The following is a 13,132-nucleotide window of genomic DNA, read 5'->3' as shown; positions in this document are numbered from 1 at the left end:
AAAGGCATGCTGGCAGTTCCCAGCCTTTAATCCTCCATTGGTCCCAAGGTTTTAGCCATAGAGAATGAACGATTTTATTTATGTAAGGCAGAAACTGAAAGACTCTTTTGTTCCCGTTTCTTCTTCCACAGGTGTAGGGGAATGGGTTGTTAGCAATCCCAGTAGAAATCTTCCTTTGTTCTGAAAGAGTCCTTCTGGCCTGGTAGCAGGGCTGATCAGCATATTGTAGTCTCTGAATGTAGCTTGATTAACATTTTAATTCTCTTGCCTCCTCCCTACATTACTATTAAAAATAAAAACTTACTGATTTTAAAGTAAATTTTTTTTTTAAAAAACATAAATTTAGAATTTTCATTAACTGGATTCATTGTAACATTTAAGACTATAGGACTCTGACTCTACCATCATACTGGTCTCCTGTGCTGTACTGATCAATAAAATCTTTGCTGTGCTGTACTATTATTAGCCAAAATCAGCTTATCAAGAGAATAAAAACAAAGCAACCAAAAGTGAGAGCATGGCTACTGTAGGCTCTGCAGAAAACAAAAATAGACTAACACTACTTAAAGCAGTAAGTGCTTCAGAAGCTATTAGACTCATCTGCATAAAAAAGGACCACTTTAGGTAGTCTGTAAGCAATATGATCTTCCTCCAGTTGTACACAGAGGAGGCCACTTATCCAGAGCTAGATACTGCTTTGCCCTGGAACAAAGGAAAAGCTGGAAAGTAAAGATGGCTTTTAGCCATTCTTGTTTGATCACAGCCATCTATTACCACACTTGATACTACCTGCTTGGAAAATGTCCAAAACTTTTGTAGAGTTTTGGACATTTACAATAACAATGACTGTTGTGTTGCTAAACTAGAAACAAACACAAATAACAGTATTTCTTTTTAATTTAAGCCCACCTTTAGTCATTAGTTATTAAATACCTATGTGCCAGGCATTGTTCTAACAGTGCCTAACAGTAAAAAAAAAAAAAAAAGAAAGAAAAATTCCGTTGTTCATGGACTAAACAAAGAACAAATGCATTTGTGATATGATGTCAGATAGTGATAAGTACTCTAAAGAAAACTAAAGCAGAATAAAATAGAGTGATGGAAGGGGGTTAACTTAAGGTAGTGTTAAGGAAGGCTCCTGTGAGTGACATTTGAACAGGACCCTAATTGAAGTGAGGAAGAGCATTCCAGAGAGAACAGCTGGTGCAAGGATCCAACAGCAGGAGTCAGCTCGGTGTGTTGGAGAAATGAAAACAGCCAGAGTAGCTGGAGCATTATGAATGAAGGGAACGTTGGTAGAAAATGAGGACAGAGCAAGCAGCATTCCTGATTATAAAGGCCTAATGTTAAGAATTTTCTGGATATGTTGGAATAATACAACAGAGAGGGACAGATTAGAAAGAGAGAACAGATCTAATTAGGAGGTTGTTTGATTAGATCAGATTTGTATATGTATGATACTGAACAGATCTGGGAAATATATTGAAGATAAAAATGATATTTGTTAATGGACTGAGTGTATAAGAGAAAGAATATTTTTAAAAAATGACTTTAAGGATTTTGATGTATGTCAAAGAAAACCCAGAGCTAGGTAGTAGTTAACAGTAGTTAAAGCCATAAAAATAGATTTTACTCAGGAACTATGTAGTAGGGGAAAGGAGACCTCAGCATAGAACTGGGCTCAGTTTTGAAGAGAGAAAATGTGGGAATTTAGAGCCAAGGAGCAGGATTGAGAGGGGGCAGTCAGCGGATAGAAAATTATTAAGAAGAGATATCAAGGAGAGATTCTGGCTTAACCAACCTAGCTGCACTGGCTGAGTTCTCTAGAGGAATGTTCCCTAGATAGAAGAAATCCATATGCTAATGTTGACAAGTTTGGAAACCATTAATTTAGTCGATAAATAATTATTGAGCACCTTTCTATGTCAGGCACTTTTCTAAATGTTAGAGATAAAATGATAGGCTAAAAACTTACAGTCTAGTGAAGAAGCCAGACAATAAACAAGATAAATAAAATATATAGTATGCTGGTGGTAACTGATAGCTAAGAAGAAAAAACTAAGTTGGGAAGGGGAATATGAAGTGTCATGGGGATCAAGTTAGGGAAGGCCTCACAGAGAGACTTTTGAGTAAAGCCCTGAAAGATGTGACAGAGCGATCCAGGTGGAAAGCTGCAGGAAAAGCAGCCCAGGCAGGGAAGGGTAGCAGTGCCAGGATGGAAGTGGAACAAGGTAGATTGGATCAGGAAGAGCGAGTAGGAGACACAGTCAGAGATGTAACAGGTGCCAGAACGTGTTAAGTTTGATGGTCACGATAAGGACAGTTTTTGAGAGAGAGAGGTAGAGAGGGAGGGAGAGAGGGAGAGAGGGAGAGGGAAGGAGAGAAAGAAGGAGGGAAGAAGAGAGAGGGAGGGAAGAAGAGAGGGAGAGAGAGAGAAAGGGAAGGAGCAAGAGAGCGTGAGTGCTACAGGGATTCTGAGCAGGGAACTGATTTCATCTGACACGTTTTGAGAGGCTCTCTGTAGAGAATAGTCAGAGGGGAAACAAGGACAGAGAACAAAGAACAAGAGATCTGGATGGCTTGGATCAGAGTGGTAGCAGGTAGGGTAATGAGAAATGAGGAGAGATTCCGATATAATTTGGAAGTAGAGCCAGTAGGATTTGCTGGCAGACTAGAAGTGGATGTGAGAGGAGTTAAGAATAACTCCAGGTCCCTCTCAGTGCTTTTACTCTGTCTCTCTGTCTCTTGCACTGTCCCTCACCCTGAGAGGAGACCACACGCTGTGGAGTGTTACCAATTTTCTAATAAACTTTCCTTTTGTGACTCAAAAAAAAAAAAAAAAGAATAATTCCAAAGTTTTTGGTCTATACATCCAGAAAAATGAAGTTGTCTTTAATTGAAATGAGGAGAACTGCAAAAGAGGCAAATTTAGGAGGGAATATCAGCAGCTCAGCTTTACGTATGTTAAGCTGAGAGATTCTTTTTTAGTTATCCAATCAGAAGTGTTAGGTTGGCAGTTAGATATAGCAGTCTGGAGTTTAAGGGAGAAGTATGTGTTCCATCAGCATCTAGGTAGTCATTCAGGTCATGAGATGGGATGAGATCACCTATGGAGTGAGTATAGATAGACGAGAGAAGGGGTTCAAAAACTAAGCCATTATGCACTCCCAATGTTTAGAGGTTAGGAGATCAGCAAGACACAGCAAAGCAGCTGAGAGGGAGTGGCTAGAAAGATTAGAAGAAAAACAGGTGGGTGTGTTGTACTGGAAGCCTGACTCAAGAGATCAGGAATTGATTCACTGTACTACATGCTGCTGCATGAACATTCACATAAAATGAGGCCTAAAAATGACTATTGGAATTACTGATGTGGAGGTCAGTGGTCATCTTGAGAAGGGCAGTTTCAGTGGAGTAGATTGAAAAGAGAATGGGAAGAATTAAATTGGAGAGTAAACAGATATTTATTCGAGTTGTTTTTTTTTTTTTTTTTCTTTTATAAGTGGATATAGGGAAATGAGGCAGTAGCTGCAAAGGGCATATGGGTTTGGAAAACATCTTCTTTCCCCCTGCCCCAAAATGAGAGAAATAGCATTTTATACATGCTGATGAAAATGATCCAATAGAGAGGAAAGAATTGATGATTCAAGAGAGAGAAGAGAGGGTTGAGGAAGCTAGAAGTGTCTATTGGTAGCGGGAGGGGCAACTAGTGAGCTGAATATTCAGAGAGCTGATTAAAGTTTTGCAGATCCCATGGTTAAGGGTTAGGAAACAAAGACTGAAGAGATCTGATAGAGACAGACTGGGAATTAGGAGGGAATGGAGGAGTCAGTAGGAGCATGATCTCAAAGTTGAAGAAGAGCAGGCCCAATGGAAGTGAGGAAGAGGGAATAAAGTGATAGGAAGCTGTGGTAAGAGAGAGGGATGTTAGTATCCAAAATTTCAAAGATGAAGCCGTTTCTAGAGATGACAAGGTTCCAAATGTCACCATTAAATAAGTGTGAGTGGAAATAAAGTTGCTCCACATCAATGTTGAATGTTGGCCCAAAAGCCATTTGCTGGAGTAACTGATGGATATATGGGAATGACCAGGGAGGTCCACAGATAGCTGGGACAAGGACAGGTAAAAGGTGGTAGAGCTGGATGGAGTGAGCATGGGAGGCAGAGGGCGTAGCTATGAGACCACCATCATCTGAGGTACTGAGCTTCCTATCCCTGGAAGGGGTCAAGAGGACACTGGTGACTCTTGGGTTGAGGATTTAAGAAAGAACTCTTGAACTTAAAGTTCTAGGTTCACCTGTAGGAGACTATGAGAAAAAGATTTAAGAAAGAATTTTTGAACTTTAAAGTTCTAGGTTCACCTGTAGGAGACTATGAGAAAAGAACTTTAAATCCTAAAAGTCTGATACTGTGATGATTATTTGAGTTATGCCTCTAGAAAAATTGGTTTTCTGCATACATTAGAATTCTTTTTTCCATAAAAATTATTTTTTCAGGAGAATTTTATCTTTCTCATGATCACTACCAATTTGTCATATCCATTCTCTCCCCGTTTTCTAAAAAAGCCCTCCAGTGGCCTGTATATTCTGGCATTTATGTGCAGGCATGTAAATAATTATCAGATTAAATGATATATTACAAATTCCACATTCTTAAGTTTAATGTAAAAAATCTCTTCAGTGCCATTAAACAAAAATAGTGATTTGCTCTGTAGTTAGGGATCATCAAATAATAAACATCCTCTGACTGTAGGTAATCCATAATAATGGGCTTGATTTTTAAAATTCCAGCCTGCTCGATCATCATCTAAAATTATCAGTGAGTAGGACGTCACCTAGTACCAGGTGAATTTAATAAGTATAATCAGTGTAACTGAAAGAAACAGTTATGTAAGTCAATTACAAAAAAAAAAGAAAAAGAATATCAAATAGAAATAGAAATAGTTCTTGAAATGTCCGTGATCTTGGATCGTTTCTATCCCTGTTCTTTGTTTCAGAGAAATAGCAATGCTCAAACATACTTGGAATACATATATGCAGCCTAAAAAGCACACAGCTTTTTTATTTTATTCAACACAGACTTTCCTTCACTTTAGTAATTTTTTCTTCCTCCCTCTCCTCAGGAATTCTATAAATGTAATCACAAAGCCTTAGAGAAATTTGCTAAAATTTTTTTATTGCATTTACTGAGAATATATTATTGTTCCACAATAAAATGATCTTACTTTCCAAATTAGTACAAAGCTCTTAACTAAAAAGGTTTGGGTTATCTATATTAAATTGCACATTATAAAAATCAATTATAAATTCTATGCTTTAAAAAGAAACAAAATATTTTTAAAGGCACATACTAAAATACTGTATACTGATCAAGCTCAACATAATCATTTCACATGTGATCTATTTAAACAACTATTGTACCAAAACTGGCATCCTGTGTTTGTAGAGAAGCAGAGCTACACTGCGGTGTGCAGGGTGCTCTTGGAATAATGTGGTTTTGGTGTCTTAAATAAAGCATGTTTTTCCAACTTTGAAAATATGCGAAATAATTTAAAAATTACTTTTCAGATAAACATTTTCAGATAAACATTAATTTGGCATGAAAAAGGTCATATGATATATACTAGGAGATACTTAAAATATCCAAGCTTTCTCTTAATAATACTGCAGAGTTCAGTCTGTTGTAGCTATAACTTTCAGGGTAAAATAAACTGGTATTAGAACATACTGACAAAATGCAAATTTATTAAGCATTGTGCAATGTCTGTCCAATCTTACATTTCTCAAACCACAGTATAGTACAGTTATACCAGAAGCTATTATTAAAGGTATATTTAATCTCACCCTACTCTAACTTCTTATTAACAAGCTCCCATTCTCCCTTCCACATATAACTTATGTTAACAATAGGAGTTATCAAATAGTAACAGAGAATCCAGTAGTAAATTCTAAATGTATAGTCTAATTAGGAAAATTACAGTGTGTATCATTTTCCTAATTTATATTTATAAAATCCTTACAAATTAGAGCTAAGGCAAAGTCTATAAAGACAGCATGATTAAATAAAAGCCCGTGGTCCCCACTTATACTGAATCCTACTTATAGGTACATTAGAACTCAGAAACTCATATGGAATTTTGGGTGGAATTTTAGGTGAGTGTCACACAGCCACAACCATGATGCTGAGAGAGCCCTTGATAAACTATAGGTCTGTGATTTGCTGACACTGACCAAGACATAGTCCTTACTAATTCAAATCTTTATGCTAAATCTGAAAGATGAATACTTTCAGTATGAACTTTTAAAAAAAATGTAACTCATTATCCAAGTTTTAAGATTGATGACTCCCACAACTCCAATTTTAGCCTGAAATATAGCTTAAAATATCTATTTAAACAAGCACAATAGAAAGTTGTGTGTATGTGTGTATATTTTTTCCCTCCAATCTTTCTAGCCACTCCCTCTCAGCTGCTTTGCTGTGTCTTGCTGATCTCCTAACCTCTACACATTGAGAGTATATCGTGGCTTAGTTTTTGAACCCCTTCTCTAGTCTATCTATACTCACTCCCTAGGTGATGTCATCCTATCTCATGACTTGAATGGCTACCTAGATGCTGACAGAGCACATTCTTCTCTGTGTGTATACACACAAACACACAAATATATGACTATATTATAAAATACACAAATTTTTTTTCACATACCTTCGGAGTTCTGAATACTTTGAACACCTAACTTTGTGTTGGAAACACAGGGTAATAACATTAAGTTTTCATTTGGTGATCATTTTCTTCTGAGTTTCATACTTTAAAGCCTATCTTTTAACAAAAAGTACATACCTCTAAGTAGATATTTGAACTCAATCATTGCTTTATAAGTGTTTTTTTCTCAGATGTATATACAAAATGCAACATATATAATACTGCTGAATCTAACACTTCCTATTATATTACGTATATTTTAAAAGAAAAAAATTTTGAAAGGAACACAAAATTTTGCACCAATCGTGATCAAATACTGTCTGTTCATAGCCTGGAATCTAAATACAACACTCTTGATAACAAGCCCTCAGTCCCTGAAATAGTATTCCAATGTAGGCTGAATTATGAAAGATACATTTACCCATTACTTTCTAGCATATTAGAACATACTATAGAGCTGGGGTCCCCTGTGAGGAACTGGGCCACACAGCAGGAGGTGAGCAAGCGATGCTTCATCTGTATTTACAGCCGCTCCCCAGCGCTAGCATCACTGCTTCAGCACCACCTCGGATCATCAGGCATTAGATTCTCAAAGGAGCACTGGTCCCTGGTGCCAAAAAGGTTGGGGACCACTGCTAGCAAACTACACTTAGGGAAGATCACAGTAGAAAATGTGTTTACACACGTTTAAAATATTTTTAAAATCCACTCTTTTACTGATAGATGCTGAAAAGTATAATCTGGTAAAGAATAAAAGTCATATATCAGAGGCTCCAAAATAGTATCACATACTGAATTTGATTTCTAAATGTTATTTTATATAGATAGTTCCTATCACTTACGTGCTTAGTGACCTTCAACTCCAAATTACTCTTCTTGCAGCACTCTTTGAAAGACTAGAAATATCTTTAATTAGATTGGGAACTTGTGGGTTAAATCTTACACTATTGCCACACTCAACAAAAGCATTTTCAAAAACTCCACTGAGACAAAAAAATCATTAGGAAAGGGGAGCCTTTTACAGGAGTTTAACATGTAAGCTGTAATATTAAGGCACGAGCAAACAAGCTCTTGTCAGTGATCATCCATCTTTCTGCTAAAGAAAACACAAATGAAAACAAGATCTCATCATCAAGCTGCCAGTATAATTTGAAAAGCCACTGGTAAAGCATTTTAATAAGTGTTCATTATTATACATAGATTATAAATTTCTTCAGTTTTTTTCTTTTTAGATTATCCACAGGCCACATGAGTTAATATTCTTTTTTTGTTCCTTTTATATCCATTTATCAGAACAAAGCGTTTAAGCAATTTTACTAATATTTTGACCCTCTTAACAATTTGCATTCTCTTGCCTTTTAATCCGAGAATCACCATTAGCTTCCTTCTGATTAAACAAGGATTAAGTAAGGCTTTTAGTACTGAAAGCTGAGGTAGGTGGACTGTCATGATCAAGTATTTAGAAAGGTTTCATTTCATTCCCAGTGTCTTTCTAACATATCAATAAAAAATTGAAATCTTATGTGTCATAAATGAGGTAGCCTCCTATATTATATCTGTCAAGAAAATAGTGCCATGGATTTCTGTGAATGTACAGAGATCAAGATTATTAATGGTCATTATTTAAAAATTGATAATTTTAAAAAGGATAAGCTAAGTAAACCATGTCCCAAATTTCAAGGTTTCTTTGAGTGATTCAAAGATGTGGCATTGAATTATTTCATAGGTCTTTATTGTCCCGAGTCATCTGATGAGGTCTACATTTGTAATAGTTTAGTAATTGTGGTTATAAATTGTATGTAGGTTTCACATTTAGCTATGGGCATTTGACCCTTTATTCTTGAGAACTGTATCACTCTATAGTGTATTTATAAAACAAAGCATTATTCTTTGCCAACAAATAAAATGATAAACATGGCTGTGGCTATGAAATGATAGTGAGCCCAGAGCTGCCTGATATTGCTCTTCGCCTCATGATTCTTTGCCCCTGAACCATTCTCAAACTCTGCTCTAGATGGTTCAAATTCCACTCTTTTTGTTTTCCTTTATGCCAAATCATCAACACAAATCAGTGAGTATAATATGATCAGAATTCATGATTATCAGTAAAGTAGTAAATCTTCCTTCTATGGTGTGTTCTTATTCCACATTACCACATCACCATTATGAATGGCAAATTGTTCTTTTGTGTTAATTAAATGACAAGGCAAAAGGTTTGTGTTTTTAAAAATTAATTATTGATGATGCATTTTTCTACTAGCCAAGATACCACCTGTCTTTCAAATTAAAAAATAATATACATGTATAAAGAAAGTAATAAAATTTCACTTCCTTCTACTTTTGACACACTGGAAAAAAGCAACAATCTTTAAGACAGAAATTGTTCCTTAATGTTTATGACAGCAACAATGAACTTTTCAGTGTTAGAAATTTCCTAAAGAGTTTAAGTTTGAAATATGTACTTAAAATTTGTAGCTAATTAGTTTATATTTTCCATTGTGCCTCTAGACTCACTTTAAAGTGTGACTCAGCCTAAGGCAGGTTTAATAGGAACCACATTCGAGAGGCCCACTACATCCCAAGGCATCCTCCATGATGTACTCTCTGGACTAAGATTTGACAAAACTTTAAAGGAAGGGGAAAATCAAAGTAAAAAATTATGCTCTCTGAAAATATATGCTAAGAACTTGACAATCTTTTCTCTCAAAGCATTTACCTTAAACATTTATAGAAAGTTTTATGTTAGCACAAAAGATGCCAATTACATGAAACTTATTACTTCCTCCCCAAATTTTAATCACATATTTAATTTTTTTCCATTGCAGATCATTAGAACTCTACAGTGAAGGCTAAGAGCAAGCTACTTTCCAGGTTACACAAAATTGAGTGGAGTTGCATCCTCTGAAACCACAGGGACCAGTAAGTAGCCATTAGAATTAAGCGAGGATGTTGATGGACTCTTCAGCAGATATTTGAAGGAAAGAGGGAAGGAAAGGGGAAAAGAATGATAAGGATAAAGATAATATGAAAAGAGGAAATATATGTTTACAACAAAGTATACATTTACTCTAAAAGTGTCAGAAGTTGAAGCTAATAGCAAAGGTTTCTCCATACTTGGGCAGAGTCCATGTGATCATCTGCAAATATATATAAATAGATAATATGTGGTTCACGAAATGTTTCTATTTATGAATAGAATTGGAAGCTTAATGCAACCACTGGAATTTTCAGTGGAAATTACAAGTTTTGTAGTAGGGCTATAGACTAAGCATTGCAACTGTGATCAAAGAGATTTATAAATTTTGAATAAAGTATCAATAACCTGGGTGGTTTATTACTGAAATGGATGGATCTCAGTAATGTCCACTGCAATAAATTTAACCAAATGTTTCTGGAAGATTCTTAGGCATCGTTTACAGGTATATCTGATCCAGAGTTTTGTAAAGAGGAATACTAATTGCTCCCTTTCTTATGTTATTGTTGGCCTCAGATGCCAGAACCTTTTGAATGTGAGAATTTGCTGAGTCCTATTAGAATTAGGATGGCGAGATAGAAAGCAGAGTACTGACTATTCTTTTCCTCTCAAAAAATGGATTGAACAACGACGACAAAAAATTGTAGGCCCATCAGATCACTTCATTGCAATAGGAACGCTGATCAGATATTATAAAAGATGTACTTTGACAGAAAGATTCAAGTAATACTTCTTAGTCTAAAACATATCTTTGTAGATATTAGTATTTTTCATTTTCTTTGTAGAACTTTTAGAACTTTAGACTTTTAGAACTTTTTGTACTAAACAACATATTACTAAATATGCATATTATGGAATTTAGCTTCTTTTTATACTTTTTAACTTTATATATAATAGCACAGTACTCTCCAGAAGAATCTATTATGGTGGAGCTTTTTTGGTGTTATAGATACGGTTTGCTTCATTCTATTAGACTGAAACAACATAGGCAAAATATATGTGTGCTATTCTGAGATCTAAGTTTTATTATAAATACTTAAGGAAAAACACTTTGGAGATCTTTACAGAGTAAATATTATTTTATAATTATTTCTGTAAAATTGGGAGTGGGGGGAAGGAAGTCTTAGGAGCCTACGTTAAAACCATAAAAAAAAAATTTTATAATGGCAGGTTTAACAATTGGTCTTAATTGTATGATTTTGCTGATCTCAAAAGCACTGATAATAATGAGGAAATGTTTTTATAACTGGACATGAATAAATGAAGAACCTGAAAATGTATTACACTGTCATTACTAAGTCATTTTATAAAATTTAAAATAACATGAAAGGGCAGTATGGTCAAATGTAAGGTTTTTATTTTTGTTTTTTGATGCAACAGACCTTTCCAAAAAACAAATAACCTAAGTCCCCTGAATATGAAATATGGAAATATTGGAAGTAGTAAGTTGCAACTCTGTGTATGCCACAGTAAGTTGATTAATGTCTTCACAATCAAAATTATTGAAAATCCTATTAAAAATAGATTCAACATTTAGTGTTTATACTTTGAACTTTCAAGGATGCAGATAAGAAAGCTGATACTGAAAGGAAAAGTTAGTGGGTTTTCTAGCTGTTTAACAGCCTCCTTTCCTTCCAGCCCACTGCATGCCCATCCCCACCTCCCATCAACAATAAATCTATATGCTTTCCAGGGATCTCCATCCTTAGGTAGAGACAAGGAATGAAAGGACTTTGCTTTTCAGAAACAATAGAAGCTGAGAAGTAAGTAGGGATATAATAGACTTTCTCTCCTTACAGAGAATTTAGAAACAGATCCTGGAGGTGCTTTAGAAAAGGACATTTTCCCCAGGTGAACAAGCTATATCTGAGGAAGATCTAGTATGTATCTATATTAAGTATTTAAATATACTTTGCATATTATTAACTTTTAAAGACCTAAATGAGAAACAAAAATGTACTAACATATAACTTCAGGGATGAGGAAAGAGTTTGTTTTCTGCAGATGAGTCTGACTCGTGACATGATTTTGGTTTTAATTTTAGGTCCTTAAAACTCTTAACAGCTTTCTTACAATTGTCTGTGTATAAATAGGAAAAAAACACTGGGAATGTTAATGGGGAGTGCACTAGGATAAATACATATGAATACACGTTCCTGCCAGAAAGTTCTGGAAATGTAGGAGTTGTTTCTCTTTATAAGTGCTTTTAACCATTCGAGACCCATAAATTTCATAAACCAATTTGAGCACTTGTTTCTATCAGAAATAGATATTTCCTTCACAAAGACTTTTTTTTCCATTTGTGCCCTGAAACTGCAACTTGATAACATGCTCAATAAGACTGTTTAAATATCAAGTCCTAGTGCTAACAATTCAGAAGTCAGAAAAATTCTACGTTAAAATTGCTAGAGTATCTTTCATTCATTCTACTTTACTTTATTGTTACAATTTAAACAAATTCAGAAATTTGGGGTGTTTCTGGCTACTTTAAAACATACTGCAAACCCAAAGGGAACAAATGTAAATGAAAGAAATGCCTGATTTTTGAACTTCTCTGCCTTTATGAACAGGATCCTTTTCATCTCACATATGATATTGAATATATTGTTAGCATCTGCTCCAGGAAGGTCCCTGACACTAGAGCAAGTCAGAACTTAATTTCATAGCTTATTTAACAGCAGGCAAGCAACTTTAACATAACTTGAAGTTTAGGTAAATCTCACTTAAATTCTATAAAAAGTTTGCATATAACAGAAGAAATTAAAAGAGCTACCAGAACTAAAAACAGCATGTGAGACAACAAACAATATTTCCAGTCCTAAACAAACTGCAACCCTTTCAGTATAGCTTGAGGTATTTTTATATATTTGTAGAAGCTAAACAGCATTCACAGTTTCCAAAGTTGCTTTTACTGAGATAGCTTCAAATTCTCACAATATTTGACTTTCAGACATATTTTCATGTACCAGGGTCTTATGGAAATATCAGACAGCTTATTCAGTGGCAGAAAATGGTTCTTGTAGTAATAAGGGTTCTATTTCCCAATTATTGTGCTATTATTCTTAGGATGTGATTAAAAAAAATAAGAAATTTGCAATTCATATAAAAGGAAAACTTGCTTAAACTTCTGAAAGCAAGCCCAGTCTAGCGGAGGTATATAAGACATTAAATAACAGAGTCAAATTCTTTCTTATAGATTCCAGATGAGTTTTACAGTGGAGTGTTCTGGTTCTCCAGCATTTTCTCTGTCTTTTCTTCTCCAGTGGTTTTATGGACCTCTCTGTGCTTCTTACTATGGATCCATGGGATGAAACAAAGGACAGCACCTCCGACAAGGGGAGGAATTCCAGAGAGGTAGAATGCCACATTGTAGGAGTCCAGCTTGTCACGAAGTAACCCTGGGAAGGGAAAAAACTATCACCAGGAGAGTGTCATACTGATGGCCTAGCCCTAACCTAATT

The 13,132-nt window shown here is 35.2% G+C and overlaps 1 long non-coding RNA gene across 2 annotated transcripts in view; it reads left to right on the top strand.

Moving 5' to 3' along the window:
- Nucleotides 1-13,126, top strand: part of LOC107196712 — a 19,069-nt gene extending 5,943 nt beyond the window's left edge. For both annotated transcript variants that reach the window (XR_003044323.1, XR_003044324.1), the window contains exons 2-3: nt 9,523-9,616; nt 12,935-13,126. This is a non-coding gene — a long non-coding RNA (uncharacterized LOC107196712). The remainder of the gene's footprint in view (nt 1-9,522; nt 9,617-12,934) is intronic.
- The last annotated feature ends 6 nt before the right edge of the window (nt 13,127-13,132 follow it).

The sequence above is a fragment of the Pteropus alecto genome, unplaced genomic scaffold (assembly GCF_000325575.1).
Source record: "Pteropus alecto unplaced genomic scaffold, ASM32557v1 scaffold79, whole genome shotgun sequence".
NCBI classification, from domain to species: Eukaryota; Metazoa; Chordata; class Mammalia; order Chiroptera; family Pteropodidae; genus Pteropus; species Pteropus alecto.
The sequence above is the reverse complement of the archived record's forward strand: the minus strand, read 5'-3'. Positions and strand labels throughout refer to the sequence as shown.